Below are 17,929 nucleotides of genomic sequence, written 5' to 3'. Positions count from 1 at the left end.
CTGCAGTGAACTATGATCACACCACTGCACTCCAACCTGGGTGACAGAGCAAGACCTTGTCTCAAAAATAAACAAAAAACTAACAACAACAACAAACCCAACCAAACCGGATTTAGGTGTTTTACAATTTCAATCTTTTGCTATTTCAAATTATGCTACAATGGCTGTCACATACCATTTTGTAATTTCATTTTTATTTATGTATTTTATTTATTTATTTATTTATTTTGAGACAGAGTTTCACTCTTGTTGCCCGGGCTGGAGTGCAATGGCACAATCTCGGCTCACCACAACCTCTGCCTCCCGGGTTCAGCAATTCTCCTGCCTCAGCCTCTCGAGTAGCTGGGATTACAGGCATGCACCACCACGCCCGGCTAATTTTGTATTTTTAGTAGAGATGGCATTTCTCCATGTTGGCCAGGCTGGTCTTGAACTTCCAACCTCAGGTGACCCACCTGCCTTGGCCTCCCAAAGTGCTGGGATTACAGGTGTGAGCCACCCCGCCCAGCCTATTTATTTATTTATTTAGACGGAGTCTCACTGTGTCACTCAAGCTGGAGTGCAGTGGCCTGATCTCAGCTCACTGCAACCTCTGCCTCCCGGGTTAAAGTGATTCTCCTGCCTCAGCCTAAGTAGCTGGGATTACAGGTACCCACCACCATACCATGCCTAGCTAACTTTTGTATTTTTAGTAGAGATGGGGTTTCACCATGTTGGCCAGGCTGGTCTTGAACTCTTGACCTCAAGTGATCCACCCACCTTGGCCTCCCAAAGTGCTGGAATTACAGGTGTGAGCCACTGTGCCAGGCTTTTTCTTTCTCTTTCTTTTTCTTTCTTTCTTTCTCTTTCTTTCTTTCTTTCTTTCTTTCTTTCTTTCTTTCTTTCTTTCTTTCTTTCCTTCTTTCCCTTTCTTTCCTTCTTTCCCTTCCTTTCTTCCTTCCTTCCTTCCTTTCTTCCTTCCTTCCTTCCTTCCTTCCTTCCTTCCTTCCTTCCTTCCTTTCTCTGTCTTTCTTTCTTTTTGTTTTTGAGATGGAGTCTCACTTTGTCGCCCAGGCTGGAGTGTAGTGGCATGATATGGGCTCCCTGCAACCTCCGCCTCCTGGGTTCAAGTGATTCTTCTGCCTCAGCCTCAGCCTCTTGAGTAGCTGGGATTATGATCAGCTAATTTTTGTATTTTTTAGTAGAGACGGGATTCACTATGTTGACCAGGCTGGTCTCAAACTCCTGACCCCAAGTGATCTGCTCGCCTCGGCCTCCCAAAGTGCATGGATTACAGGCGTGAGCCATCATGCCTGGACCCATTTTGTAATTTAAAAAAATAAAACATTTTTCTTGTACTATGCATTTTTGGGGGTGTCTCCTGTACTCTTATTTTTTCCTAAGAGAGAATCAAGGTATTTTAGCCAAAGGTCAAATTATAGTTATATGCCTGGCAAATATAGAGGGTGTTTTCGTGGCCTGTATGATTATTCTGAAGTTTCAGTTATCTGAGAAATAAACTCTATTTCAGCAGCTCTCAAACATTTTTTTTCAGGACCCTTTTATACTCTTAAAATTATTGAGGATCTTGGAGCCAGGCCAAGTGGCTCACGTCTGTAATCCCAGCACTTTGGGAGACTGAGGCAGGTGGACTTCTTGAGCCCAGGAGTTCAAGACCAGCCTGGACAACATGGCAAAACCCTATCTCTACAAAAAAAATTCAAAAATTAGCTGGGCGTGGTGGCACACACCTGTGGTCCTGGATCCTGAGGAGGCTGAGGTGGGAGGATCACTTGAGCACATGAGGTTGAGGCTGCAGTGAGCCAAGATTGCACTGCTGCACTCCAGCCTGGGTAACAGAGTGAGAGCTTGTCTCAAAAAAAAAAAAATTATTGAGGATCTCAAAAGCTTTTGTTATTTCCCATATTAGGAATTAAAACAGAAAACTGTAATATTTAATAATTAAAAATAATCATAAAACCATAAAATATTAACATTTTTAAATGAAAAATAATGCTTTTACAACATAAACACTGAGTGAGAAGAGCGTCATCATTTTACACATGTACAAATCTCTTTAATGTCTGGCTTAATAGAAGACAGCTGGATTCTCATATTTGCTTCAGCATTCAATCTCGTGTGAAATGTTGTTTTGATTGAAGTATATCTAGAAAATCCGGCTTCACACAGACATATAGTTGGAAAAGTGAGGAGTATTTTAACAGCCTTTTCAGATACCTGTGGATATTTTTCTTTGATACTGCACCAAAGATTGACAAGTGGTAGTTTCTTAAAGGTTATTTGCAATATAGAATCTGAAACTATTGTCAGTGAACTTTTTGAAGTTTATTATATTAAAATTAATTGGCATGTCTTGTACTTGGATGAATCTTTTACCCATTTATAATTTTATAATTTTATGCATTTGTCATTTAGAAAATATTGGTTCGCTGAGTAATGCATATCGCATACAATATTTAAAAATCATGTTTGTTAATAATAACACTGATCTCGTCAGAAAAGTGCTTAAGTATTGGAAAGATGTGAAACTCACAGTGGTGGATATAAGTTTTCCAAAATCCTAATTTCTATTTGAAAGCTTAAAATTTATTACTGTCAATAATGCTGTCATTTTTTTCTCCTTAAGATTACACATTCATTTTGTTTTTAATTAAATTTAAAAAACATGCAAGTCTGAATAACCATAGTTTGTTTGCCAATTATTCTTTCAAATAAAAATGGTATTTCACAAGAAAAGGTGCCAGTGGTTTGGTATGCAACTCAGTTGCTACTGAAAGTGTGATGAGATTACTTGTGGTTCTCTGTTCAATATGCAGAAGTGCTTTATGCATACTTCATATATTATAAAACAGAATATTACAAAGGCTTGTTCTCAAGGGTTGGGATTTAATAAAATTAATAATTTCTACAGATTAATTGAGGACATTCTGAAATGAAATTGGCTTTCCCTCCTGCATAGTGGTGAATGACAACACTACGATGCTTTTGTGCCACTGTCTTGATATGTGCTGAGGTCTTGACATATGCTGTTTTGAGAACTGCTACTTGATTCCACACACCCTTCCTTGGCCTCCATCTCTTCTCATTTTCTACATTTGAAGAACGATTTGTGAATTAGGATAGCTGAACTTCTCCCAGGAACTCAGAACAATACTTAGGAAGAGGATCAAGAAATTACCTGAGAAAGAGGGGAAGAAATAAGAAATAGTGAAGAGGGACCGGGCGCGGTGGCTTGCGCCTGTAATCCTAGCACTTTGAGGGGCAGAGACGGGCGGATCACCTGAGGTCAGGAGTTTGAGGCCAGCCTGGCCAACACGGTGAAACCCTGTCTCTACTAAAAATACAAAAATTAGTCGGGCGTGGTGGCGGGCACCTGTATTCCCAGCTACTGGGGAGGCTGAGGCAGGAGAATCGCTTGAACGCAGGAGAATCGCTTGAACGCAGGAGAATCGCTTGAACCCAGGAGGCAGAGGTTGCAGTAAGCTGAGATCACACCACTGCACTCCAGCCTGGGTGACAGGGTGAGACTCCATCTCAAAAAGAAAAAGAAAAAGAAAAGAAAGTGAAGAGACAGAAGGAGGGTAGATTTGTGCTTTGGATTATATTCTCTACTCTGTATCACAGCTTTAGAAATCTCTATATTCAGATTTAAGTATATACATACTTAAATACATAAATGATGTTGGAGTGTTACAGTGGGGAAAATATTTCTAATAAGAAGTTCAGAAATTACAGAAGAAAAAATATATTGCATTTTTTTTTTACGAAAGTACTTCTGCACGACAAAAAAGTTCTATAACATCAAGAGACAAATATTTGTAACTTGTGTAACAAAATACTAACCTCCTTAATATATAAAGAATTCCAAGATTATAAGAGAATAATGGAAAAACATATAAACAGATACTTCACAGAAAAGGAACTTTGAATGGCTCCTTAAAGTATGAAAAGATGCTTGACCCTACTCTTCATAAATGCAAATTACAGACACAATAAAATGCCATTTCCCACTTATCAACTGACAAAATATTTAAATTAGGCGATATATTGCCAAGATTGTAGGAAAAAGAATATTGTTGTACACTGCTTGTAGCAGTATCAATTAGTATATTCCCTGTGAAAGGGGATATACTATTTAGAAATTAGAAGTACTATTTAGAATTTAGAAATATCTATTGAATTTGCAAATTGCTCTTTGCCCTGCAATTCTTCTAGAAAATTTTCCTAGAGATGAACTTCTAGATGCATAGACACGAACTGACATTTAAATGAAGTATTTTTTGTGTGTGTTGGTTGTATTTGCAAAAGTTTAGAAACAATTAGCTGTCTATCAGTAAGGGACTAATAACAGCGATTACGTGTTGAAGGAAAAATTGATAATGGGGCCCATTGGGGGCAGGAATAAGAGGGAGAATTTTTAACCATATATTTTATTGAAAAATTTAAATATATTATCCATTAACTTTTTTAAAAAACAAAAAAACTCTGTCCTCCCTGGCAAATACTAAATTTCCTCTTTATAGTTACTAGATAGATAGGAAATAAGATTTTAAAAATCTGTCTTTTTATCTGAATTGAATAACTGAAATTATGTGCCTAATTATATCTTCTTTTAAGTGATCACTTAATATATTGATAAAAATAAATGAAATAAATGAACAATGACATTGCATAGCTGTAAGGCAGTTTTTCTTTTTTTTTTTTTCTGAGTTGGAGTTTTGCTCTCGTCGCCCAGACTGGAGTGTAATGGCGCAGTCTTGGCTCACTGCAACCTCCGCCTCCTGGGTTCAAGCAATTCTCCTGCCTCAGCCTCCAAGTAGCTGGGATTACAGGTGCCTGCCACCACGCTGGGCTAATTTTTGTATTTTTAGTAGAGATGGGGTTTCACCATATTGGGCAGGCTGGTCCCAAACTCCTGACCTCAGGCGATTCACCCGCTTCGGCCTCCCAAAGTGGTGGGATTACAGGTGTGAGCTGCCGCGCCCAGCCTGTAAGGTAGATTTTAAGATAATGGAACACACAAGAGATAAAATTCACTTTTAGTTCACTGTCCTTTCTCCTTGGGACATTATCTTTCTCATCTTCCCTCCCTCCTTTCTCCCTTCTTTTTGTTTTCATAAACATGAGCTTCTACTCATCTTCCACTACCCAGACCGAGATAAAAATATGTTTTAACGGAAGAACTACTCCATGTGAATGGATGTCTGTATGACATCCTAGTAGTTCAGAATTATGCCCATTATCTTTTACAAATAATAAACAGATTGAATATTGAAATTTTACTCAAAACTTTTGTGTACATTATGAGCTCTGAGTTTGAAGTTTTATAATTAATCTGTTGTTTCCTGAGTAAGCCTACTTTTCCCATACTAGTGAATTCTTTCCTCAGATATGAAATGTCCCATGAGAACTTACAGTCTGGTAAATCAAAATATATGCTTAATGTAATGTTATATAAATATATATTTAATGTACATGACTAATAACAGAAAAAGATGCTTCATTGTTTTCTCAGTTAAACTCTCATGAACTGTAATGCATAATACAAGTTATTATAAACTCCTTTTATGAGACACTGTAATTACCATTAGTTTTTCCTTTTTTGTTTTTTATTATACTTTAAGTTCTAGGGTACATGGGCACAACGTGCAGGTTTGTTACATAGGTATGTTTGTTACACAGGTATGCCATATTGATTTGCTGCACCCATCAACTCGTCATTTACATTAGGTATTTCTGCTAATGCTATCCCTCCCCCAGTCTCCCACCCCCCGACAGGCCCCGGTGTGATGTTCCCTGCCCTGTGTCCATGTGTTGTCATTGTTCAACTCTGACCTATGAGTGAGAACATGCGGTGTTTGGTTTTCTGTCCTTGTGATAATTTGCTGAGGATGATGGTTTCCAGCTTCATCCATGTCCCTGCAAAGGACATGGATGAATCCTTTTTTATGGCTGCGTAGTATTCCATGGTGTATATGTGCCACATTTTCTTAATCCACTCTATCATTGATGGACATTTGGGTTGGTTCCAAGTCTTTGCTATTGTGAATAGTACCGCAATAAACATGTGTGCATGTAATTTTTCCTTTTTATTTTTACTATCAGCAATAGAGCTTCAGAACACATTACATGGTGTCAAATTTCTGACATATAATTGGAAAACAGAGCAAAGATGCAATCTAGCTTGTTTGATGAAGTATTTTGTGATTTTGCATATGTGTTCATGGGCATATACATATGTTGACACAAAATAATCCGCCACTTTTTAAAAAGCTTTTTTAAAAAGGGGTCTTGATAAAAATGCGTATCTATAAATGACATAATTGTAAGAATTTATTTTTGATATAGCACTTTCATTATTAAATTATTCTTTATTTTTATAAATAAAAATACAGACTGTAAACTTTGAGAACAAAATCAAGGTCAATATTCTCCTAAATTTACCCCATATGATGAGATCAAATTACTTCACTTTTATTTCAAATTAAATTTAATGTTTGGGAAAGTAGGAGGTAAACTTTTATATCTAGAAGAAAAATCAGAAGTAATTTAAATGGGTACATAATCCATTTTTATCTTTATTGTGTCACACAAACTTTTCTGAGAATGGCATAATTTCAAACTTAGAGGCGTCTCTGCTCTATTTTCACATATGGTTGGAATGAGAATTCCTTTGCAGTAACTGCCTCCCATTCATACATGGGAGGAGCAGGAACACAGCTATGGAGTAGCCTGTCAAAGGTTTTTTTCATTATTAACAGAAACGTTATATTGTCTGTCTGCCTGAAAACATTTATGGAAAGCTTGTGATTTCTGCATCTGGAATTAATTTTTTGAAAGTGAATACAAATCCAACTACTGAATAGGTAACAGACATTTTACTCCCCTACAGACCCAACTTGAGGTCTTAGATACAACTGCATCAGATCTTCAACGTTCTCCAACACAGCTGAAAAATCCCCAAATTAATTTATCCTGAGAAGTAATGGAAGCTCTTACAAGTTATTTTAAAAAAGGATAGATTCCCTAATTTCTAAAATTGCTTTATTGAAACGCCAGCGATAAGATTTTTTGAAAAAGTTTTAACTTACTTTAGTTGGCAAAGCGTAATACTCATTTATTTTCTGCAAAATTTAAAATAAAGGCAGTGAACTTTTCGCAAATATCTTTTAAATGAAATTCTTAAAATAGCTGAGATGTCTAGACTTGTTATTACCTATGTATACTAGTGCTTCCTGTGAACAAATGTAAACCTGAAAGAGCCAATTGTTCAAGATGGATTCAAAGTGGCTAACTGGGCCTAAATTGAAAATAGAACCAATCAGCCATTTGCTGCCTAGAAGTCACACATGGTATTCTGCGTTTCTCCAAAACACAAACCTCTGTTCAACTTTGGGACTTTCAGAGCTCACCAGAACCAACCAATTAGAGCTCACCTGCATTGACCAATCAGAATTCAGCTACATCAACCCATCAAACAGCTGTGTTGACCAATCAGAACCTAAGCAAGTTTGAATTGTTTATTTGTATGAACGGACCTGATTGTGAACCTGGGTGGGAACTTTCTCTGTAAACCACCACCCCTACCCCCCTTTGCTCTCTGGAATGCATCTTTGTTTTAAACTAAAAACTGCATCTCCTTGGTTTGCAAACTGTTCACTGGGATAAAGTGTCTTTCCTGGGAGGCTGAGGTAGGACAATGGCTTGAACTGGGAAGGAGGAGGTTGCAGTGAGACGAGATCGCGCCACCACACTCCAGCCTGGAAGACAGAGCGAGACTCCATCTCAACAAAAAAAGAAGAAGAAGAAGAAGAAGGAGGAGGAGGAGGAGGAGAAGAAGAAGAAGAAGAAGAAGAAGAAGAAGAAGAAGAAGAAGAAGAAGAAGAAGAAGAAGAAGAAGAAGAAGAAGAAGAAGAAGAAGAAGAGGAAGAAGAAGAAGAAGAAGAAGAAGAAGAAGAAGAAGAAGAAGAAGAAGAAGAAGAAGAAGAAGAAGTCTCTTTTCTCCAAATTCCTTTTCAGATAACCTTTGCTCACATTCTTAAGTAGGAATTCATGATTTTTGCCCATCTGCATGAAATAGGAATATTAGGACAACATAGTGAGTTTGCTCAATTGAGTAAAATTGCTCCAGTTTAAATTAAGACTATCCTTTACACTGAGACTATGTTATTTTACACTTTTAAGTATTTGTTCTTTTGTTATATGACAGAGGGGCTAGATAATAGTTTGTTTTAAACATCTTTTTGGTGGCAGCTTTCTATAGATCTCTCTAGTTTTTTGGAAGTTTTATCGATTTTGAAATCCAGACATGAGGTTATCACATATACAATATTAAGACAGCTACCTAAAAAGTGAGAATTCAGGCTGGGCACAGTGGCTCACGCCTGTAATCCCAGCACTCTGGGAGGCTGAGGCGGGTGGATTACCTGAGGTTAGGGGTTCGAGACCAGCCTAGCCAAGATGGTGAAACCCTGTCTCTACTAAAAATACAAAAATTAGCTGGGCATAGTGGCAGATGCCTGTAATCCCAGCTACTCAGGAGGCTGAGGCAGGAAAATTGCTTGAACCCGGGAGGCAGAGGTTGCAGTGAGCTAAGATCGCACCATTGCACTCCAGCCTGGACGACAAGAGCAAAACACCATCTCAAAAAAAAAAAAAAAAAAAAAAAGTGAGAATTCAGAAATTAGTAAAAAGAAAAAGCATTTAATTTACCTAATATTTTGCTTTTCATCAGGAGAGTGAGGCATGTGCTTTAAATTAACTGTTAGATATAGTCTATTATGTATATAAAATTAACTAATTAATAAATTCACTCAAAGCAGTAAACATATAAGATGGGATAAAGTCAGAAGAGTGTAAAAAAGGTGTGAAAAATGGCCATGACCTAGGATGGATGGGCTAATGAAGAAGCTAATAGGCTGAGAGGTCACACTTGCCATGACTCTGAAATGATTTTCCGGGCTTGACTTTAAGAAACGGGATTTTATGTTCAGTCAAATAAATCTAGGATTAAAAGGTTATCATTTTTGCATCCTTGATAAATTAGAAATGGTACAGGCACCTAGTGATTAATGAAGGCCCAAAGGTAACTATACCTGGGCTACAAAAGCTGTGTCTTGTTTGCTACTCTGGTCCTAGTGCCCAGCAGGTGCTCCATAAGTATTTGATGAATAAAGAACATGAAAGAAAAAAAAGAAGGTAGCTGATGGGAGAGCAGCAGTGAACTGTGCAGAAAACAAATAATTTTAGGAATAGCTAATAGATTAAAAGTTTTTGGAAAGCCTCTTTAAACCCAGGCAACATAATCTGTTTGCTATCATTTGCTCTACCAACATAATATAGATGATGACACTCAAAATTATTCATTTGAAAATATTTTGTGTTGGTCCTTAGCTGCTACTACTATAATTTTCATCGTTAACTAGAAGACTATAGAATTTGAGATTCAAGATAGTACTCAATCCCTTAGAAATTCTAAAACTTTAGTGAATTCTTCATGCAAACAATTGCACTTATAGTTACATATTTATAAGGCTAAAATGACTGTCAACTCTCTAATATTAACAAGTATTCAAAAGATAATCTATATCCTCTTTCCTATCTACAAAGAATAAATTTCAAAGATCTTATTGACACACTAGGCTATATTGCACCTGGCCTATTTTTAGATTGTTCATAAATATCAAAACTAAACTGCTTGTTATTATTTCTTAGCAGTTCTTTGGCCAGACTGTAAAAATTTGGTAATGAATAAGTGTGAATGAGATTCCTAAAGATTAGCCATTTTGTAAGATTAGCCTTTGAATTATGACTAAAACAAGATCTAGGTTTCATTTGTCTTCAAAGAATTTAACTACCTCATCTACTAAAAGAGATGTCATTTCATGAGCAATTGCCATAAGATAAATACATTGGCATCCTGGTGATTTAATCCTTAAGTGTACACAAGTTTATATGTTTCTAATAAATAAAAATTTTGGTGTACAATTTATATGTGATAAGCAGACAACACAGGAGTATTTCTGTAGGATTTTATAATTTTCAACAGTAAATTTGCTCTCACTAGTTCATTTTATGTTAACATATTTAAGTTCCTCCCCCCACCCTTGTCTCAATGTATGAGGTAAAGCACTCACCATTTTTTTCTATTGTGTATGGTAGACATTTGAAAGTGTGTGGTCTTGCAAACTATGAGGCAAATTGGAATTCTTTGTATGTAAAGTTAGTGACATATGGTTACTTCAAAATTATATGTGCTACTCTGGTAGCCAAAAGAAATGCAATAGAAATCAAGGCTGTTTCCTTTTCTATGTATAATTAAAGTTCCCTGAAAAACATATAAAAATGATCTATTTGATTCAGTGATGACCTCAGGTTTGCAAAGTATATCTTGTTCTTCTGAAGGCATATTGCTTCCTGAAACTTGTGCATACCTGTATGTCCAATAGTTGTTAAAAAAAAAAAAAAAGAGCAAGGAAGCAAAGACAGGAGTTCACTTTATCAGATTGTCAGTGATGAGACCAATCTAGCTATTCCAAATCTTCCTGATATTCTATTTGTGATTATGCTGTTCTTCCACTTTTGCAGTCCAGGTATTCCTCAGGTAGTGGGCCTCTCTGTTTCCTTCCTGTGACTTGCTCAGACTTGCATGGAATATACATCAGTTAACAATTGATTTCTGCTGTTCATTCACTCATTTGCAGACTGTTCTCTACCCTTGACTCTGATTGTCTCATATGGGAAAGCATCTTATTTCTGAAGTATAATGTCTCACGTGCGAAGGAGGCACTCAAGGATGGACTTACTCTTACTACATTCTCCCTGTTCTGTCTTCGCTTCCCCTGCTTTTTGAAAACACCATCCCCTGTCCCACCTTTCACCAAAGTATGCTTTGCTAGTTTGGGAGATTTACAATTGTAAGTCTACACTCAAATAAATGGAGCACGTATGCTAATGAGATTCTAATAGAGACTGTGCAATCATTTTCTCACAAGTGTTAAGCAACATGTTTCTAAACTCCCTAAAAATAGAGCACACATCATGCAAACAGCTTATATCAACTGCAAATTATGGAATCTTGTTAAAAGCACTCCTCGTGTGTTTCCTTCTTTCTGGGCTGAGGAAGGTGTTCACATAGAGGAAGATGGAGATGTGAGGAAAGAGGAGAGCTTTTCCTGACTCTATTCTTATACATTGAGCCTCCTGACCCAGAACAGAAGTTGCTCAAGTATATGGAGAGAATAAGTAATCTATGTCTGAGGACTTTTTCATGTAAAGTTAAATTGTACCCAGCTGCTCCAGCTGTTTTCATTTCACATTTGAATGTTTACTATTTTACTTAGCTGGGAAAGCAGCTATTGAGGGTTGCATGTATCATTCTAAAAAAGGAAATTTTTCTGTCTTTAGTAGCTGAAGTACCAGAACTGTCCAGGAGATCAGAGACCATGTCTGTCTTATTCGACACAGGAATTTGCAGAATCAACCTGGTACTTACATATCATAGGTGCTCAAAAAATATTTAAGATAATAAAGAATAACCATTGGTCTCTTAATTGATCAGATAAATAATGGTGCCTACATGATATGATTGTAACATGTGAAAACCAAAAAATTAAATTGCCATTCACTGTGTGTATGTATGTATATTGTATATTATATAATTAAAGCCTTTTTTTATTGTTGATTTGATTTTTTTCCTTTTTGCTAAATTGGTTATCTTGGTGTCTGAAAGCATTTACAAGACAACTATTTATAGCAGTTTTTCTGTTACAAGCCAGTTTGAAGGATACGTGGATTGTAATGTTTTACTCTTTTTTTGAGATGGAGTCTCGTTCTGTCGCCAGGCTGAAGTGCAGTGGCACTATCTCGGCTCACTGCAACCTCCGCCTCCTGGATTCAAGCGATTCTCCTGCCTCAGCCTCCTGAGTAGCTGGGATTACAGGCGCATGCCACCACACCCAGCTAATTTTTGTATTTTTAGTAGAGACAGGGTTTTGCCATGTTGACCAGGATGGTCTCGATCTCCCGACCTCGTGATCCACCCACCTCAGCCTTCCAAAGTGCTGGGATTACAGGCATGAGCCACCATGCCCGGCCATGTTTTACTTTTTAAGGCATCTTCTACATCATTTGTTTTGATCTAACTGCAGACTCTTTCCTATCACTCAAAATTCAAAACATATAAAAAGTTTTCTCTCTCATTTTTGACTCCAGCCCTAGACACTTAGTTCCCCTACTTACAGACTATGTTAGTACCTTCTTGTGTAGTTTTCCAGAGATAATTTGTGCTTTTTAAATTTAACACTGTATCTTACACAGCTTTCTAAATGAATTAATACATATGGAACATCTTCATTCTTTTTTATGGCTTCAGATTCAACTGCATGGTTCTATCATAATGTACTTAAACTATTTCTTAATAATGGAAATTAAAATCATTTTCAATAGTTATTATTACAAGCAATAATGTCATATTTTGTATGTATGAGTAATTTTGTATATAAGTCATTCCGTACATGTGTACTTCATTAGAATAAATTCCTAGATGTAGAATTGCTGTAATAAAGGTATATGCATTTATAATTTTGATAAATACCCTCCAAATTGCCTAAAGGATAGATTTAATTACTTTTTTTCTGAGCAATTTGTTTGACTCAAAGTATTCTATAAGCTGATTTTTAGATATTCTATAGTCATGCCCTGGAAAATGCAATCTTACAGACCATAATAAGCAACCATCTTGGTGGAATGATTTATGGAGTATTGAGTGTCCTACTAGCACAAATATCTGGAAATCACCAGCTTGTCATAATGTCCTTAAAAGCAATCCTTAGAGGATTTTTATGTGATAACCACAGTCAATGCATTGTTTTTTGGTTACAATAGTTACTAGTATTTATTACTTGAGAAATTATAAAATGCCTCTCCAACACTTTCCTTTTTCTTGCGTACACTTCCTCCTTATCTGTTTAAAGACTAAACTGACATATTTTTTCTGTTATAAGCTGTGGAACATCCAAGTTACATAAGGTACTGATATCATTGTGGGGGCTAGGGGAAAGAGAGAGAAAGGAAAAAAGCAAGTTAACTTTTTACAGTTTTCCTGTAAAATGCTCTGGAAGATTCTAGATTTTAATAAAGATTTCATTGTGAATTTGCACAGCCACTGTTTCATGAACTTGATTCTGCTGACAGAGTTAAATTTGTCTGAGTAGATGAATGTCACTCTGAAAAAAGAGTATTGTGCTCTACGGGCATATGCTCTTATCCCACCAAAGCACTGAGCTAGACACAGGACTGGGGAATTCTGGCCCCACTTAAAAGTTGAAGATTGACTTAAAATTGGTCACTGCTCTTTAGACTAAATGGCAGGGTTGTCAATTGTAGCCATTTAGGAAGGAAGTTTTTTTCCCCCTCTTCTAAGGTTTACAGTATTTGCTAGCTCTTTTTCTTTTACTTTGAAGAAGGTCAGTAATGTTTCAGGAATACCACACACTGCCTCAGATGGTAGTGGTATGGGTGAAATGGGAGGGAGAGGTGCAAAGAAAGTAAAGTAAGAACAACTGAAGCAGAAATGGCCTCTTTATAAAAAAGTAACAGAGAAGTAGAGGGGTAGGAATATACAACCTACTTAATAGGCAACATATTCAAAATTTTAATGGCTTCTAATACAAGTGAATTACAGGACATTCCTGCAATCCAGCTGTATTAGTGTCAGAGAATTTGAATTCAGCAACCACAACAGACTAATCCATTCAGGGCTGGTTGGATGAGGGAGCCACGTTCATACTGGTTTCTACTTAGTATTAGCATTTTGTTTTTATTATGCTTAGCGCAGTACTAGGTGTTCCATATATGTTTGCATGTCTTTCTAAAAACACTTTTTATATGAAAGCATTTGATGAATATGATTTTACATGTCCCAAAGCTACAAGTTTTAATTATTTATGTGTTGCAAATGAAAATTGAGCCTTATAGAAAACTCAAGGACATGAGCAAATAAAAAACAAGGCTTTAGGCAAGATGAGACTATGAACACAAGACTCCATTTCCCACTGCTAATTTCTATCAGTAAATTCTGGTGATTCTTCCAGTGAAAAACATTTTTTCCCTCTCTTCTTGATTATCTGTGTGTGTTTGTTGTCAAATATGAAAAAAATAACTGATAGAAGAAGAGTGAAAGTTTTTGAGATCTGTGATTTTGGTTTATGTAAAGCAGCTCTACAACCAATTTCTTGTTGGGTCAACAAGGCTTTGTGTGTTTTGACATGGAACTGAGCGCTAGTGCCTAACACATTCAGGATAACCCCTTTAGGGATGTTGACACATCTAGGCGATAAAGGGACAGAAATAGAGGATGCAATATTAGAAGGACTATCTCAACCACTAAGGAAAGCTGCAAAACCTGGATTGCCTAGTTAGCGGACTTGAGATTTTCTATCTAGATGGTTATTTAAGTTTCTGTTGTAACTTTCAGAGAATCTCTTTCTTTTAGGATAATATTACATGCTTATTTCATCTCCCTCCCTTCCTCCCTTCCTCCCTTCCTCCCTTCATCCCGTCCCATCCCGTCCCGTCCCGTCTCGTCTCATCTTGTCTTGTCTTTGTCTTTTCTTTTCTTTTCTTTGACAGGGTCACCCAGGCTGGAGTGCACTGGCATGATCACAGCTCACTGCAGACTCAATCTCCCAGGTTCAGGTGATCCTCCCACCTCAGTTTCCCAAGTAGCTGCGACTACAGGCGCATGCCACCACACCTGGCTAATTTTTTTATTTTTTGTAGAGATGGGGTCTCATTTTGTTGCCTAGGCTGGTCTCAAACTCCTGGGCTCAAGTGATCCTCCTGTCCCAGCCTACCAAAGTGCTGGAATTACAAGCATGAGCCACCACTCTGGGCTCTACATGCTTATTTCAACAAGGCAGTGGTATATGGAAAGAGCATGGACCTGAGGAATCAGGTAGGTCTGAGTTGAGTCCTGTCTCTGTTACTTCTTAGCTGTGTGCATCTAGACAAATTATGTCACATTCTCCAAACTTCAGTTTCCTCATCTGTAATCTGAAGGACAATTGCTATAACTCATCATCTTTATAAGGACTAAATAGGGTCATTTATGTTAACCACCTTCCACAATATCCAAACTCCTTAAAGACTCCTTAAGTGTTAACCCTTTTTCTTCTGTCATCTTTCTGACCGAACAGATTATGGAAGTAAAGTTTTAAGGATGCATGTATCTTCCAGTAAATATTTAAAGTGGCTATAACTTGGTGGTTGGACCCAATGGTTTCTTAATGAAATTTGAAAACAAGGAAATATTGTTTCCTTGTTCATAAAAGACATTTTGAGGCTAATAAGGTTTGCTTCTTCTTGCTTCCTTCCTATGCATTTTATTTGACCATCTTTGAGATCAGTGGCCTGAAAACATATTGGCAAATTGTACAACATTGGAAACATACTAAATGTCACTTATGGTAAAATTTATGTGTATTGTACCATGATTTTGTAAAAAAGGAAGACAGAAAACAATAAAAATAGATTATTATTCTTTCTTTAAAAACATATTGACAAAGCTACTGGTTTCAAACAAATAGTATCTGTTCATCCATTATTTCATGCTTAAAAACAAACAGCTGAAACAAAAAAAAATGGCTGAAGAGTTTGGATTGTGAAGAATATCTTTCATAACCCATTTACTACAAAGATATTTATCAGAATTATTTGTAATGGTTAAAAATGAAAAGTAATCTAAGTGCCTCATGTTAGGGAAATGAATAGAACAATAATAAAGATTTATTATTTACTATGTGTCAGATACTAAGTATTTTACATGTATTAACTCATTACATCTCCATAATAAAGCTATGAGATAGGTAGTGCTATTATTCACATTGTACAGATGATGAAATAGGCACAGAGGTGTTAGTAAATTGTGCAAATCACGTAGCTGGTAAGTGCAGAGCAGGATTTCCACTGAGGCATGTAGATTTGGAGCCCAAATTTGATGTGTTGAGATAACATAATATTTGTAACCCTTAAAATAATGCCCAAAACATTTTTTTTTTTTTTTGAGACAAGGTCTCGCTTTGTCACCCATGCTAGAGTACTGTGGCTGGAACACAGCTCACTGTAACCTTGACCTCCTGGGCTCAAGCAATCTTCCTACCTCAGCCTCCCAGGTAGCTGAGACTAGAGGCACACGCCACCATGCCTGGCTAATTTTCTTCCTTTTAAAAATGTTTATTTAATTTTAATTTTTAATTTTTGTGGGTACATAGTAGGTGTGTATATTTATGGGGTAGATGAGACTTTTGATACAGGCATGCAGTGCATAATAATCACATCACAGAGACCTGGATAATCAAAAAAAAATTTTGTAGAGACAGGGTCTCCCTGTGTTGCCCAGGCTCATCTTGAACACCTGGGTTCAAACAGTCCTCCCATGTTGGCCTCCCAAAGTGCTGGGAATATATGTGTGAGTCACTGTGGCTGGCCCCCCAAAACATTTTTTGATGACACAAAAATGATTATAACAAAGCAAAAAACTGTAAGATAAAAATTGCCTGTATAATACAGTCTCAACTTTGGAAAAACTTGTGGAAAAATGATGGAAAGAAAATGTTTATGACGGATGAGCAGGCTCATGATTGTTTATTTTCTCTTATATGTGTATTTGATACCTTATGAATTTCTTCAATTAACATATTCATTTATATTCAGAACAATAAATGATTTACAATAGCACTTCATTTACTTAGCATTTTTAATGAATCTATAAATTATTCCACATAAGTGAAATATTGTTTTAGTTTTGGAAAGGACCATGATAAAGTAATTTAATTTAGCTTTCCAAACAATGCTTAAATCCATTTAATAATGGTCATTTCAAGAGATTTTAAAGTTATGTTTGAACACACGTTTCTGTTGATGAAAAACTCACTAATTTCTCAAGGCAATGCAATCCACTTATAAACAATTTTTACTTTGGGAACTTCTGAAGGCTAATCTTTTATGGGGGAAAAAAAAACCTTTTTATTTTTTTCCAAATTTTATTCATGTTGGTCAAATGGTCTGCCACAGGATCCTAGGCCCCAACTTTGGAAGAGGACCTGGGTATCTGGGAGTACTCTATTCCTCCCTAAATTGAGCCCCTGGGATATCACTTTCTATCCTAACCCCAACAGAACATGACATTTTCTGTTCTGCTGGTCTGTGATAATCTACTGCTCAAATTCTTCTTCTTGCTTATGTAATCATGCATGGCTATTTGATTTTCATGCCTACCATTCCAAACAAGCCATAACATCTGCTGTCATAAACTGACTCAGTTAGTACCTCATTGGTAAAAACCCTAATAGTGATAATCTTGTAATGTTTCTTGCCATGCAGGGTAACATTCTTGTTATGTAGAACACACAGGACTTCCTATTATGATGAATGACAACTTCCATTGATTGAGCAGCTCCCATACACCAAACACAGTGCTAGGCCTTTAGAAGCATGAACACATTTCATCATTATCATCATCCTTAGGTAAGTATTCTTCCCATTTTGCAGATGATGCTAATGCTAATAAGGGTTAAATCCCTCTAAACGAGGGGTTAAATAATTTACTCAAGGTCAAAGCTAGTGAATGGCAGTGTTAGAACTACAATCCAGTCTTTCTAACTCCATGACTTCTCATTTAAATTATAACTTTCTTATTGATGACTCAAGATTGTAATGATGAAAATCAGTTAGTGTGCTGTGTTGTAGAACAGTGGGATTTTCAGGGGCTATAGGTTTACAGGCCACAGAGAATGTGCTTTGGAGTTCTTCTGTCTGGCTTCTCGTAATGAGGCTATCAAGTGTCCCTCTGCTGCTTTTGCGTGTGCCAGGCTCATTATATTTTCTTATATATGACTTCTTATTTCTAGGACTGTGGGTTGGAATTCGT

At 36.8% G+C, this 17,929-nt stretch overlaps 1 long non-coding RNA gene across 1 annotated transcript in view; it reads left to right on the top strand.

Moving 5' to 3' along the window:
* The window catches only part of LOC134809506 (uncharacterized), a 43,269-nt gene extending 25,749 nt beyond the window's left edge, over positions 1–17,520 (top strand). The window contains exons 2-3 of the long non-coding RNA XR_010155395.1: positions 14,632–14,956; positions 17,383–17,520. This is a non-coding gene — a long non-coding RNA (uncharacterized LOC134809506). The remainder of the gene's footprint in view (positions 1–14,631; positions 14,957–17,382) is intronic.
* The last annotated feature ends 409 nt before the right edge of the window (positions 17,521–17,929 follow it).

The sequence above is a fragment of the Pan troglodytes genome, chromosome 2 (assembly GCF_028858775.2).
Source record: "Pan troglodytes isolate AG18354 chromosome 2, NHGRI_mPanTro3-v2.0_pri, whole genome shotgun sequence".
NCBI classification, from domain to species: Eukaryota; Metazoa; Chordata; class Mammalia; order Primates; family Hominidae; genus Pan; species Pan troglodytes.
Note: the sequence above shows the minus strand (reverse complement) of the source record. Positions and strands in the feature narration are given on the sequence as shown.